The 13,347-nt window shown below is 34.9% G+C and overlaps 1 long non-coding RNA gene across 1 annotated transcript in view; it reads right to left on the bottom strand.

The window, feature by feature from the left end:
• Positions 1–891: 891 nt before the first annotated feature.
• LOC128084288 (uncharacterized) overlaps positions 892–13,347 on the bottom strand; it is a 39,866-nt gene continuing 27,410 nt past the window's right edge. The window contains exons 2-6 of the long non-coding RNA XR_008208437.1: positions 12,543–12,681; positions 11,216–11,442; positions 10,192–10,248; positions 3,872–3,980; positions 892–2,715 (exon numbers count right to left, since the gene is read on the bottom strand). This is a non-coding gene — a long non-coding RNA (uncharacterized LOC128084288). The remainder of the gene's footprint in view (positions 2,716–3,871; positions 3,981–10,191; positions 10,249–11,215; positions 11,443–12,542; positions 12,682–13,347) is intronic.

The raw sequence follows: 13,347 nt of genomic DNA, 5'->3' as shown, positions 1-13,347 counted from the left end.
TACAGTGAGACAGGACCTCACAGTATGTCCTGTGTCTGAGTGGTATACACATCATAAACATGATTTGTCAGAATTGTTCTTTTTTTTCCATTCCTTAATTCACTGAATAGGTTAATTTTAATGAAATACCGAGTAATTGGACCACTTTAAAAGGCTGAACGGGGAGTTTCCAGGAAATGTTTTTTTGGTGCATTTGCACAGGATTATCTGAAGCATAAATACAGTCCCTGGATGGTTAGTTCACATTGCAATGAATTTAATTCAGGCGGTCAGGTTCACAGATGAGATTCATATTTTGCACATATAGGGCCATTGAGGTCAACAAAGCAAAGGCAGTTTATACCTGTTAAGGATATAGCAACACGAACTGTCACAGCCAAGCTGGCTTCTGCAGTTTCATGGGTTAAGGTCATTTTTATTATGATATTAAGTCTTTCCACAACAAGGGTGCATAACATAGCAAAAAATTACCCTGTAGACTTTTTTTTATTTCTAATTCGGTGAGAAGACATGAAAAAGTTGACTAGTTGACTTCTTTTATCCCATTTTCAAAGCAACCTCTTAATACTTAAAGTCTGTTCTGGTATTTCAGAAATTAGAAGTGAATGTCCGGGGAAGTTAATCTTTGTAAAAGAAAACAGTCTAGAAAAATATATATGCAGTTGTAAACCTATTTGCATGAGAAGTTCTAGGAAGAGTGATGACAGATTCAATGCGAATGATCACAGCGAGTGTTTGTTCTTTTAGGACAACTTTTGTATCTTTCTCAAATTTCATTTCCATTCTAAGACTCAAGTATTTAAAAAAAAAAAAGAATTACAAATAGATTTCGAAAATGTTGTAGTTTTAAATTGGGTACCTTGTGTGACTCGAGGATGATCTGTAAATCAGATGCAGCAGTACTGCAATGGGTGGAAAGTACCAGAAAAGGAGACTTGACATGGCAGTGTTTTAAGAAATAATAGATCTTCTTTCAGAGACAGCATTCCACTTAATAGACACACCTTTTAAGTTTACCAATAGGAAACTTATGTACCTGTACAAGACATATGCACAGGTACCTGTTTTTCAATATGTCATTTCCACTGTAGACTGGTACATACCTACTCTGTTTTCATTCATTGCTGCAGGATGCAACTACATTTCCCCTGATAGAGTTGGATAATAAAACAGTTGGTGGTAATTATCTTAATGATTTCAGCATGAAGATTAGTAACCCTTGTAATTTTTATTCTTTCTAGTATAAATTAGTTTACAAGCACTCAAAATACCTGTTAAGCTGTCAAGGCTGTATACAGATTTTCAGTATTCAAATTAACCTTTGACTTTTGAACAAGAAAGCTTATATATAAAAATTGCAGCTTCTTTACTTTTTGAATAAGAGGCAATTGTAATTGTAAATTGTTGGGAACAGACAAGATCAAATACACTTCTTTCAGAATGGCAAAAGGAATGAAAAAAAAACAAAAAACCAACCAAACAAACAAGCAAAAAAAAAACAACCATACACTTCAGAGCAAAAAATCAGACACAAATGACCTGGGAAGAAAGTCAGTTTCATTTGTTTTTTAAGTAATTTTAACCTTGTTATTATTATAAGTACTGTAGAATTACATTTTATTTATTTTACATATACTAAACATAATACAACAATGATTAATGTAAAGTGTATTTCTTAATGAGTCAGTGAAGATCCTTGATTTAACACCATTCAAAGGCACCCACTTAACTTGAAATTCATATTGTAGTCCCTGCATTCTATGAACCAGATAAATTTTGCTCAAGTGAGAGGTTAAGTCACCCTATAACCACAAACACATTCTGTAGTGACACTAAGTCACTTCCATAGTCCTAGCCTGTTTATAAAAAAATCCAGTAAGGAATGACTTTTGCACGTATGAGCATCAAAATACAATATATGCACATTTACACAGAAAATATTGTAAAGCAATGAAACACTATTCAAAAAGGCTGGTAGACATAACCTGTTTCGTTAGTTCAAGTGTCTATTTCTATTGTGTGCATTCCAACTAAACAGGAAATAAATAGCACAGGTCTATACCTACTAGCTTTTTCAAATAAAAAAAAATAGTTCTAACCCATGACTTTCCAGCACAAGTCAAGACACAGAGCATACCTCAATGAATAAGAAGTCTTTAAATGGAGAGAAAAGTTTGGGTTAACATTTAGATTTCCAGCTATGACCAGATGTAAAACTTGCAGCAGCCTATCTATCTTACAAGTTTGCTTTGCCCATCTTTGCGTCCAATTGACATACTTGATTTGTCAGTAACTAAGTAACAGCTTGAAAGACATTCTTCTTTTCTTGTCAACATGAATCATTCTTGTAATATCTCCAAGATGAGATTATCAATGCATAAACACAATACATATGTCCATTTTTGTTTTCCGTTATATCAACATTCATTTAAGGTCTGCGAATAATCACATACATTTATCAGCAAAATACTTTTCAGCAACATTGTTTTAGTTCTTTTCATCTTCACCTAGTTTTCACTACTTTTGATTTGCCTATAATGTATGATTTATTCACTATTCATGACATAAAAACAAAATGGGGGAAACTCTCTTATTATTTCTTTCTACATTCTCAGTCACTCTGTGCAGTTTTGACAACCATCTGCTGAGATTAGACTTCACTTCTTCCTCCTGTTCATCCCCGTCACATTCAAATATTGACAGACATGGTTTCTTCTGGGAAAATAAGAAGTTAATAGATAAGTGGAAGCTGTGTTCAGTTTATCATTAAACTTCTGATGTACTCTTACAACCTGTGTTGTATTTATTTACCTGAACATTTGAAACTGTGAAGAATTAAAAGATAAAGTTCCAGCCCAAACACTGGATTTCACAGTGGGGTTCAGGCTATATCTAATATTCACACATTGATGTAGAGATTTTGGAAATAGCAAGTAGCTTACCAGAAGAAAATCTCTAGGTGAAAGACATGGCAGGGCAAGTCCAGTGTCTTCAACAGTAATCAAAGGGATCAAATGACAGCATTGCTCACATCCAGATTTACAGTAATGGGCAGGCAAGGCAGACAGGCCATAAATAACTTCAGTATTTCTGAAACAAAGGCTGTGGGCAGAGAGGTAAGCCAGTGACTTTTCCTTGGGACTTACCTGAGGTTTAATGTCATGAAAGGACATGAAAACCATTTGACATGGCACGAAAAATGAGTGCAACCCATGCTCTGTTGACTATTTTCTTCAACATGAGACCAGGTGCCTTTCCCAGTGGTGTGTTTCCAGGACATCATCTCATATTTGCCCTACATTCATTCAACCTTGTAATCTTGCATTTGGCCATATTAAAACCTGAGCTTTTTCTTTTTTTTTTTCCCCCCCAAAAGAAGTACCAAAGAAACCAAATGAAACCTATATATACATATATATATATATGAGCTAGCTTCATAATTATTTACTGTTCAATCAGCTGTGCTGCCATTTGTACATTTTCTCAGTAATAAGTCCATATATTTTCTTCCAGATTTTTGCTGATGTGTCTAATAGCACTAAAAAAGGTCAGTAAGAAATCCCATTAGAAACATCCACAGAGGATAATGATATAATATTATCTAATGTACTCTTTGCCACCTACTACTTAAGAAACGTGACTCAGAACTTTAGTCTTTTAAGGTTGTTTCTATTAACCCTGTCTCTAGCTTCTAAGAGGTGTTGAATTTAAGAGAAAATGCTCAGATATAACAATCTATTTAATAAATAGAGTAATTATGATGGCTAATAGAAAACCTAAGAGATTTTGCAAATTACTTTTATACTTAAAGACTGAAGTTTATCAGAGGAACCCACTGGAAAAAAAAAAAAAAAAAGATTACATTGATTACCTCAAATCAGATAGAGGCGATGTTAACAACATTAACTTGAATCATAGCTTCATACTGGTTTCAGAGAATCGCAGATAGAATTAAATAAGCTTCTCTTGTAGTTTTGCTCCTGAGAAAAGGAGACAGAAAAATAAAAACAGTTCCAAAAAGCAAAGACAAATTGGTTGCTGCTACTCTATGAGATTTGATCAGAAAGCCTCTATCGATCGTCTATGCATTTCTTATATTTAGTACTTATTATTTCTTCTATTATAGTACTTTGTCCTTCGTATTGAAGAAGGTACCACTGAATAATAGGCATAAATAATGGAGGTGGACAGATTTTTAATACCTACTGAATGCTTCATTTTTACTGGATTTCCACAGTAGAAGAGTAAAAAAATATGAGTGCTTTTAATCGACTAAATAAAATCTTAATTTCTGAATTTTTGAATAGTGCTATTTCATATTATTTTTAACTGGAATATCAGATACAAAGACCTTTCAGAAATGCTGCATTAATAAGTTCACGGTATAAATAATATCAAGGCTAAATATTGCTATTTGATCACTTCTTCAAACATCAATATACATATTCTACTACCAGTCTAAGAAAAAGAACAATGATATAAAGTTTAGAAAAAAAAAAAAAAAAAAAAAAGAAAACCTTTCAAATTTTCCCATGCAACATAAGTCTTCAGGTAAATATTAATAATTCTTAAGGTTTTTTTCTGAAGACTAATTCAATTTCTGAAATATCAGTGGTTAAGAGCATAGATAAAAGTATATAATAAAATGCTTAATCACGGTTTTGAGTACAAAGCTCAAGACAACTTTCATTGTGGAAATGTTCTTGCCTTTCCATTAAGTTTTCCCTATTCTAAGCAGAAAGGAATAGGAAGGAGGAATTATTATTACTGATTTAATTAAGCTACTAAGATTAGTGGTCCAGTCCAATGGGAAATGACAACTTTGAGACTGCGAATTGGATGTAATCATCTCACCTCGTTATTACCTTTGTCATGAAAATAAATCAATTTTGTCTATTTTCTATTTTCATTACCATATTTGTCAGAAGAGGGAACTATCAAAATTCTAATAATACCTGATGTACTTTGGTAATTGTGGTACTATGCTCATACTTTGACATTTTCAATCCTGCATATGATTTGCTGGCCATTCCACTCCTCCTTGTCAGGTTAATAAAGGTTATAATCATGGAATCAGCTAGTTGATCTTCAACAAAATGTAATTACCCCATTTCATCCCTTTTCCAGTTTTCAACTATAGTTTGAAATGGGGGAACCAAACAAAAAATTGATCTGATCTGTACTGACTTAAGCGCACTACTACGTATCATACTTTCTTCTTGTGCACTGAAGTGCATATAATGAATGTGAAATTATATCTCTGAATATCAAGTTAACATTCAAAGCCAAAAGATTAAGCCTTTTTTTTTCTTCTTTTTTTTCCTGGAAGCAGACAGAATGAATGTGCTAACGAAATCTAACTACAATTACATGTGATACAATCAAATATATTTTTGTGTTTACACATATTAATATTGTTTCAGTTGATTAAAGAGAATATCTTGCATTGCAAAATTCTAACAAAAGCAAAACATAAAATTAGAGTTCAAAATGGAAAGTTATATGCCACTGTAACACTGTGCTCCAATGTTCTCTCCCTAAGCAAAGTAACAAAACAGTAACATCAATTTTTAAATAAACATCCCAAAAGTCTCACAGCATAAAGCAAAGCAAAGAATTCCAGCAATTTATGTACATTTGGAAGAAACAACTTGTGTCCACTGTCAAGAGAACTCTGCTTCCTTTAGCCTTACCCGGACATGTCTGTAGTGCTGGATTGCTTAGACAACTGACATATCTGCTATGTTTCTTTTGGATGATTGCAATTACACTGATTCAGACGTTTTTACTTCTGTATTCTATTCATATAATTCATAGGCAAATCTGAAAGCCAAAATGGCTTAAAGGCATCTGTAGTGCCTATGGTGCCTTTGTCACTGCCTCCTTCTTCCAGGGCTGTGGATTTAGGATGAACACGAAGTTGATGCTGAAAACCGTCAACTGGCATCCAGTCACGTTTCCATACCAGCTGAAAGCCTTGGTTCAAGTTTTCAAAGCAGTTAAGAGATCAAGCTCCAGCTACATCAGAGAATGCATTTTGATCTATAAATCACAGAAACACTGATATTTTTCAGGGAACACTAAAAGTGAAGATCACAAAAGCCAGAACAAAGCACGCAAGAGCCACGGAGAATGCAGTTTCTTTCTAAAGAGAAACAGCTCTGAAGGAATCTTCTGTCTTTCAGGGGACACCAGATAGAGCAGGTCTGATTGCCTTTTAAAATGGGGCATCATATGGCCCCATTTTTAAGTGAGGATGTATTTTTGATCTCTAGCTCAATAATCCTCCCAGAAGACCTCACCAACTGCACTCAAACTAAATGAAAATCCCCAGTTATACTGAAGTTTAGGTGTCAGAAAGTCAAAAACACATCAAAGTTTTCATAAATTCTATGAGTTATTATAATGTTATGGATGTATATGAGGCCAGGTGCTCCTTATCTACCCCTGTCTTCTCAATTAACACCAGTGAGAAAAAAATTTTTCCTGGAGCTTTAGAACAAAATGGACAGTCTTCGAGATCAGAAAATAAGAGACTAGGTAAAAATAATTCTCTCAAATGGAAGAAATGGACAACATTCATTAACTGCAGGAAGACTCAGACAACTGGATCTGGATGCTATTTGCAAAAACTACTAAACCACTGGGCACTTAAACTGAAGAATTGCTACAGAATTTGAGATTTTGCAAGCAACTTTCGTAAGCGGTCCATCAGAATTGACTAAGAATTAGAGCAGATTCTTACCATTGCACTTATTTGATTAGTTTAACCAACATAAAGGCATTACCCTTTGCAGTTTCTCAATGATATTCGTATACTCTTGCTTTCTGTTTAAGGATTAAATTCCCTCCATATCCCAAAATTGATGTGGATTCTCATTATCTAGAACTTTCCAACACACATTCTCAAATTATAAAATCTACATCTTTGAGGAAATGCCTGTAGTGAAAGAGCAAATTATGGTGGAAAAAGTAAGGGCTAGACGTACAGTACTAGATAAAATGGATGTTTTAGTGGCTGCAAGTAATCAAATTCAATTTCTATGGAAAGGGCTCTAAGTGGCTAGAAAATCTGATAGTAGAAAGAAAAAATACGTCAAATTATTTTTAGTAGATATATTAATCACTTAGAGATTTTAAATCAAATTTAAAAGTCTCTAGAGAAAAAAAAATAGTTTCACTGAAATTTAAAGCAATATTGCCAGTGACCTTAATAAAGTCAGTGGGTGTCTAACATGATTCTGTATTGTTGGGCTTATTGTTTTGTCTAGACAAAAGGCAAGATCATATCTGTAAGTCACATAGCAGTTTTGTATCTGTTAGGGAACAATAGTACCAAGTAAAAGTATTAGAGCTAGATTGCAGCAAAGAATTGGTTTCTTCTGAGGACATATGAACTATGCAAGAAAGATATGCATCTCTCACCTTGTAGAAGAGGTTTCCTGTGACTCCGTTAACAGAAATAATTCTCATAAGAAATGCTTTAGTTAATTCTAACACACACCTACATTTCATTTTAAGCAATTGGGAAATTCAGAATTTGTAAGCTAGATAGCGCTGCTTTCTGTAAGCATTCTAAACAACCAGAAATTCATTAGTAACTTCCTTTCTCTCTGGGGCCCAAAAGCTCTGAGGCAGATACTAAATGCTCCCATTTTTAAGCATTCAAAACATAGTCACAATGCGTTCCATATTTACTAATTCTCTTAAGTTTGATGGTCACTGGAAAGCAGATGTTAGGGCTTGCATGTAATGTAAACATCTGTGTCAGCTATGAATAACTAGAGCTATAACAATAATAACAGTAATAGGAAATGATCATACAGGAACGAATAATAATAATTAAAAATAATAATAATAGCAACCTTCAAAGAATGTAGGAAAAATTAACCTGCTCGACATAACATATTTTTGCAGAGGTGATCTGAATGCTAATTCTTTCCAGGAGATCTGAGGAAGCCTCAGGCTATATTTCCAGACGGTATATTCCAAAAGAAAAATTGCAGTTACATAAATATGTGTAGATTATTAGTGGTTGCCAAATACATGCATTTGATATTTTTATGATCCAACTGTTCTCCATTAAGCCAGCAGACAGTGATATTTTTGTTCTGCAGAGAAAACCGTAACAGACCAAATAAAATGCTTTATACAGTAAAGCTGTTCTGCCCTTAAGGTACAGAGATTTTCCATATTGTTTTCATTTGAAAGTTTATTCGGATTATGAACCGCCTGCTGACATTGATACCTCTAGTCTCCCTCTCCCTTTCCCAGTCTTAAATCAAATAGTTGGGTCAGCACTAGTACTTTTACTTTGATTATGTGAAGTCCCTGTGGAAAGGTACAGCACAGTCTAAAACATTTCTGTTTTATGGTCTGCTGTGAGCTTACATATTTGAATGCTTAATTTACAGACGTGCTCAGGGAAGTGTTGATGCAAAGAAACCAGCTATTCATACATAAACCAGATCAAAGTAGTACTTCTCCGAAACATGTACCCTATAGTGCCAGCTAAATAATTTATACAAAATCATCCCCAAAACATCTGTAAGTAATTTGAATTAAAATTTAAAACTCATGGCTGACTTCGGCATTGCTTAGCCTTTCTGCATCTTGTGCAGTTTGATTTTTGTGTCCAAAGGACTCCACGCCCTACTGAGAATACCTGAACTCACATGCTTGGAGCCCTGTGAAAGGAAGCCAGCAAGCACACCCTGATACATAGGCAAGATGGAAAGAAGTCCTGGCTGTGCTTTTAGCTGACCAGAAGCTACATATAGCACCAAACTGAAGCCTATGTGCCTTGCCTCTTAGCTGCTTTACTGGATTGCTTTGAGGAAGAACAAACAGTGGGGATGAAATATTTTAAGTAAACACTGCTGCCAGACACTTCTTAATGCCGAAAGATGTTCTGAGTTATGGTTTTGATGAAGTTAATATTCATATAGTGTTAAAAGATGTGCTCAGCACTTTAGGATTGCTCAGCATGCCAGATTAAGAAATTACCAGCAAAAATGAACAGATTTTAGTGAGGCTGCTGTTATCAAGCCAACAGTAATCCCAGTAATGACTAGGGGAGTAAAAGACATATTCACTGGGAGTCAGGACCGTAAGTTACTGCAGGACAGAGGACAGTCCACCAAGCACTAAAAATGGCCACGAGGAAAATCACAGCAAATTCTGAGGAATTTATGAACAAGTTCTGCAATGTCAAGATGTTTTTCAACAAGCTCTTTGATGGACAGATAAAATAGCTGAAATTTGCTGTGGTTTTAAAAGTTCTAATAACTGCAATATGGATGGATTCTCACATTTGCTGTTAAGTAGATTTCAGTTACATGGCTTTTCTGAAAATAAGGAAGAGGAAAATAAAAGCAGAGTTAGAGCTGATGTATCAGTTATGGACCAGAGTATACCTTAAGCTAATATCGATTTAAATGATTAATTTTTCAGATAGTCTATTTTACTTTCTTTTTACAAACAGAATGACTCCATATTATTCTGGATATATGACTTTAACACATACTTTTAACTCTCCATATTTCAATTTCTGATTGAAGCCGAAAATTAGAAATACAAGACACTAAAAAAAAAAAAAAAAAAAAAAAAAAAGAGTAGTAACTATCTTGAATGCTCTTTTCCTCATGAACTCTCACTGACTTCAGTGAAATTATTATTACTATTGATTACTAGAAATTGCTATTGCCATCTTCTGGTGCAATTGAAAATTGGAAGTTGTTCTCATTAAAACATCTGTTGAGTTTGCTGATGCTATCTAACAACGAGTATGGCACTGTCTCTTTGGCATCGTGCATGAAGTGTATAACTGCGATGCTTTTCCTATGTAGGTTGCTCTGAAAGTAATGCCTCTTATTTATTTATTACCATTGAAATTACAACAGATACAAAGAGCAAAACGCACTATTTGATAGAGCAATTTCTCAGCTAAAAAAACCTCTATTTTCCACCACAGTCATCACCATTAGCTATGCATTTTCACCAGCTGAGAACCAGAGTCTGCATGCCGCAATTGTAAAAATCTGCAGCAGCAGAGGTGACCTTTTCATAATGTTTCACCATCTACCACCTCACTGTGCTCACATCCACTATTTGGTCTCCAGAAAATTCAGCAAGCATCAATGAATATCAATAAGTGCCTTTATTTCCATGTAGAGGAATTCCATGACGTACCTTCACACGCACTTCTGTGTCAGATGCCATTTTGTCAGACCACCCCTCTGCTGCCATCTGTCAAGCAGAAACAACATGTAACGGAATACTGGTGAGAAGGTTCAGCCTACACTGCCTTACCATCACTGTCTGTTTCTGCTATCGTGGACCAGTATAATAAAACAGGAGGCATTACTTTCAGAGCATTCCACTTACGTGTATTTCTACTTATAAACTTGGTAGGTACAGAATGCAAAATAGGTGTTAGAAAACAGAAAGCAGATTAAGTATGCTCAACTTCAGTACTTTTAAAAAAAAATCATTTGGAATGATTTCATAGTTTGATGTACTCTTTCTGGCTATGGATCAAAGAATAATCAAAGTTTCTGTATAGAGCAGTACTGAGAAAAGGTGCCATCCATCTTGTCTTCATTTTCAAAGTCCTGAAATCTCTACCAAAACAAATTAGCTTGCACCTGAGATGAATAACTGTCAAATGTTTGATGCCAAAAGCAAATGTTCATTGGTTCTTCATGATAGAGAGATAACACGAAGACCTTTCAGACACATTCTAAATACCCTTGCATAACTTTTGCCTTAACTGTGGAAAAAAAATAGGCCAGCACACTTAAGAACCATCCTATTGCCAAAATAGCTCATTGGGTTAATAAAACTCATCAAATCATGAGTTAAATCTTTTTCACATATAAAGGCTTCTTGAACTGCAACACGTATTCCAGGATAAGGGATATTCACACATTTTTAACTTTTCATAAATACTGCAACACTTTGTTGCTCTAAAGTAAAATGAACAAGTTTCAGCCTTGAAATAGGTCAATGAATATCTAGTCAGTGAGGATCCAGCCACCAGGGAATTCTGCGTTATTTGGTGGCTGTATATTACTATTTACAAGCACAACTTTCATGCACCAGTAGCTTTGTGAAATGTTATGGCCTGCACTACATATCCAAGGTGTTTTCAGGTTTTCAAATCTGTGCATCTGCAAACTAATTATAAAGAAGGGAATGAAATGTGCTTGCTTACCTGCTTAGGTTCAGCAAACTGATTTCAGAGTTTTCAGAGACTTAACATCAGGACAAAAATTAAACACAGAACTTGTCCAAGAACCCACTGGGAGCTTTTCCACTAAGTGCGTTATATATGCTCCTTTGTTAATAGGTGGTGCTACTTAAAACCAATTCTTAAATTGCTGGAAATGATTCAGCAAGAAAAGAAGGTTCTGCTGGTTCTGAGACTCAGTCCTTAATACCCTTGAAAAAATGAGGGGAAATAAAGAGGAAATGAGTAGAACATCACATTGGCTGATGAATATCTTTTTTTTCCAGGCCTATTACCAAACTAGAAGTCAATACTCAAAAAATGGAGTCATTATCGTGCTAATCTAACTATAGTACATAGTTCCTTAATGTTACAGATATTCTAATGACACAGAACAAAGATGCAGGCTTTACAAATTTTAGGCAAAGTTTAATGCGAAAGTTTCTCACCAGGAGGACATCATGCAAGGAGGTTTCCAGCTCTGATTTGTTTGAAAGAAACCTGCTCAGCTCAGATTGTTCAGTTCTCCTCAGGGATATTATTGTGAGCTGTGACTAGGAACACTTAATCCTATTGGCAAAACTAAAGAAGTGATCAAAGGGATCGATTGAGCTTATCTAAAAGCCTTCCAAGTCCTCATCACCCCAAAGAAGTGCTGACTCCCTTCCTACCTCAGCTCGTGAACTCTGAAATGCAGAGGAGCCAATTTGTACGGCAGAAATCACACACCTCAGAGAGCGTCAGCCTTTGTATGAGGAGAGGAAGCAGTAAATTTCTAGAGAAGAAAGCTGAAGTAGATCTATGCAGAATTATTGGCTCTATGGCAAAAGCCTTGCAACCTGGATTCAATTAACTATGACAGACAGATAGATCTTTTTGCCCTCCATAAATTATGTGTTATCATGCAGCCACTTAACCGACGCTCTTGTTTTAACCAATCTCCATTAGAACTGAAGAACAGGGCAAATTTTTGCTCTCTTTCCTTTCTTGAACAGTTTATAACACTGCTTCCAGATTTTACCTTTTGGCTAACCATATACACATTTCACTATGTTTTCTACTCCATCTTGTCAAACTAAAAGTTAAGACTGACTCTGTCTTGCTTATAATTCACGATCCTAATAAAGAAAATATAAACAAGTTATTTTTATAAGTGTCTTTAGAAATATTTCACATTTATTTTTGGTTCGGGGAACCAACTACATTTTCTGAACAGGAAAAAAAAAAAGCTATTTTTAAGTTTCTCATGCATTAGAAATTTTCTTAATTCATGTACATTTGCTGGAGCAGATGCAGTACAACTTCTTCTTACCACAAATAAAAGAGCTCTCAAATGTCATCTTGGATATCTTTCCTGTTTTCAGGATATCTGCCCTCTGCATTGACATTCCTAATCACACAACAGTTTGAAGACCAACCATCCACCATGCAACAGTGAGCATCCTGTGTACCTAAGTTAAAAAAAAAAAAAAAAACAATAATAATAAAAATCACTTTCTATTATTTTAAAATCAAATCAATTACTTTAAAAAAAAAAACTGAATCCAAGTCAACCGTTACTATTTCCTACCACACTTGCCAAAGATATATCAAGCAAAAATTTTAAATTCTCACAGATGCCAAATATTTTGGCAGCTAGCCACCAGTTTCCTTATTTTTTCATAGCAGCCAGGGTTTTCTGGAGATAATCTATTAAATACAGAATTACTTTCAAATAACAGAAAGCCACGACTTCAACCATTTGAAGGAACAGAACTGACAACAGCAATGAAAGGAATCTCCAAAAGTCCACAGTGAAGCAAGAGTTTCCAGAGGTGGAGCAGTACTCCACAAAGCTGGATACTTCATAAATTCAGAATGAAAAGATGGTTCCCATCCACGGCTCAGATCTTTAGAAGTATTCAGTTTTCTGTATGATGGTTGTTTCCCTATCTATGAAAGGCTGAAAAAGAAATCAGCTATCTTGACATAGAGTCTCACCATGTTTTTTCCAATAGCAATGTCTGTTTTCCAATTGGCATAGTTCATGATTTCAGTACAAACACTGCATTTTAGGAGAACATCGAGTATCACTTTTTTTTCCCTACTTCTCTGATCGCCTATATATAGAAAAGAAT

This window comes from Tympanuchus pallidicinctus, unplaced genomic scaffold (assembly GCF_026119805.1).
Source record: "Tympanuchus pallidicinctus isolate F22 unplaced genomic scaffold, pur_lepc_1.0 scaffold26, whole genome shotgun sequence".
NCBI classification, from domain to species: Eukaryota; Metazoa; Chordata; class Aves; order Galliformes; family Phasianidae; genus Tympanuchus; species Tympanuchus pallidicinctus.
Note: the sequence above shows the minus strand (reverse complement) of the source record. Positions and strands in the feature narration are given on the sequence as shown.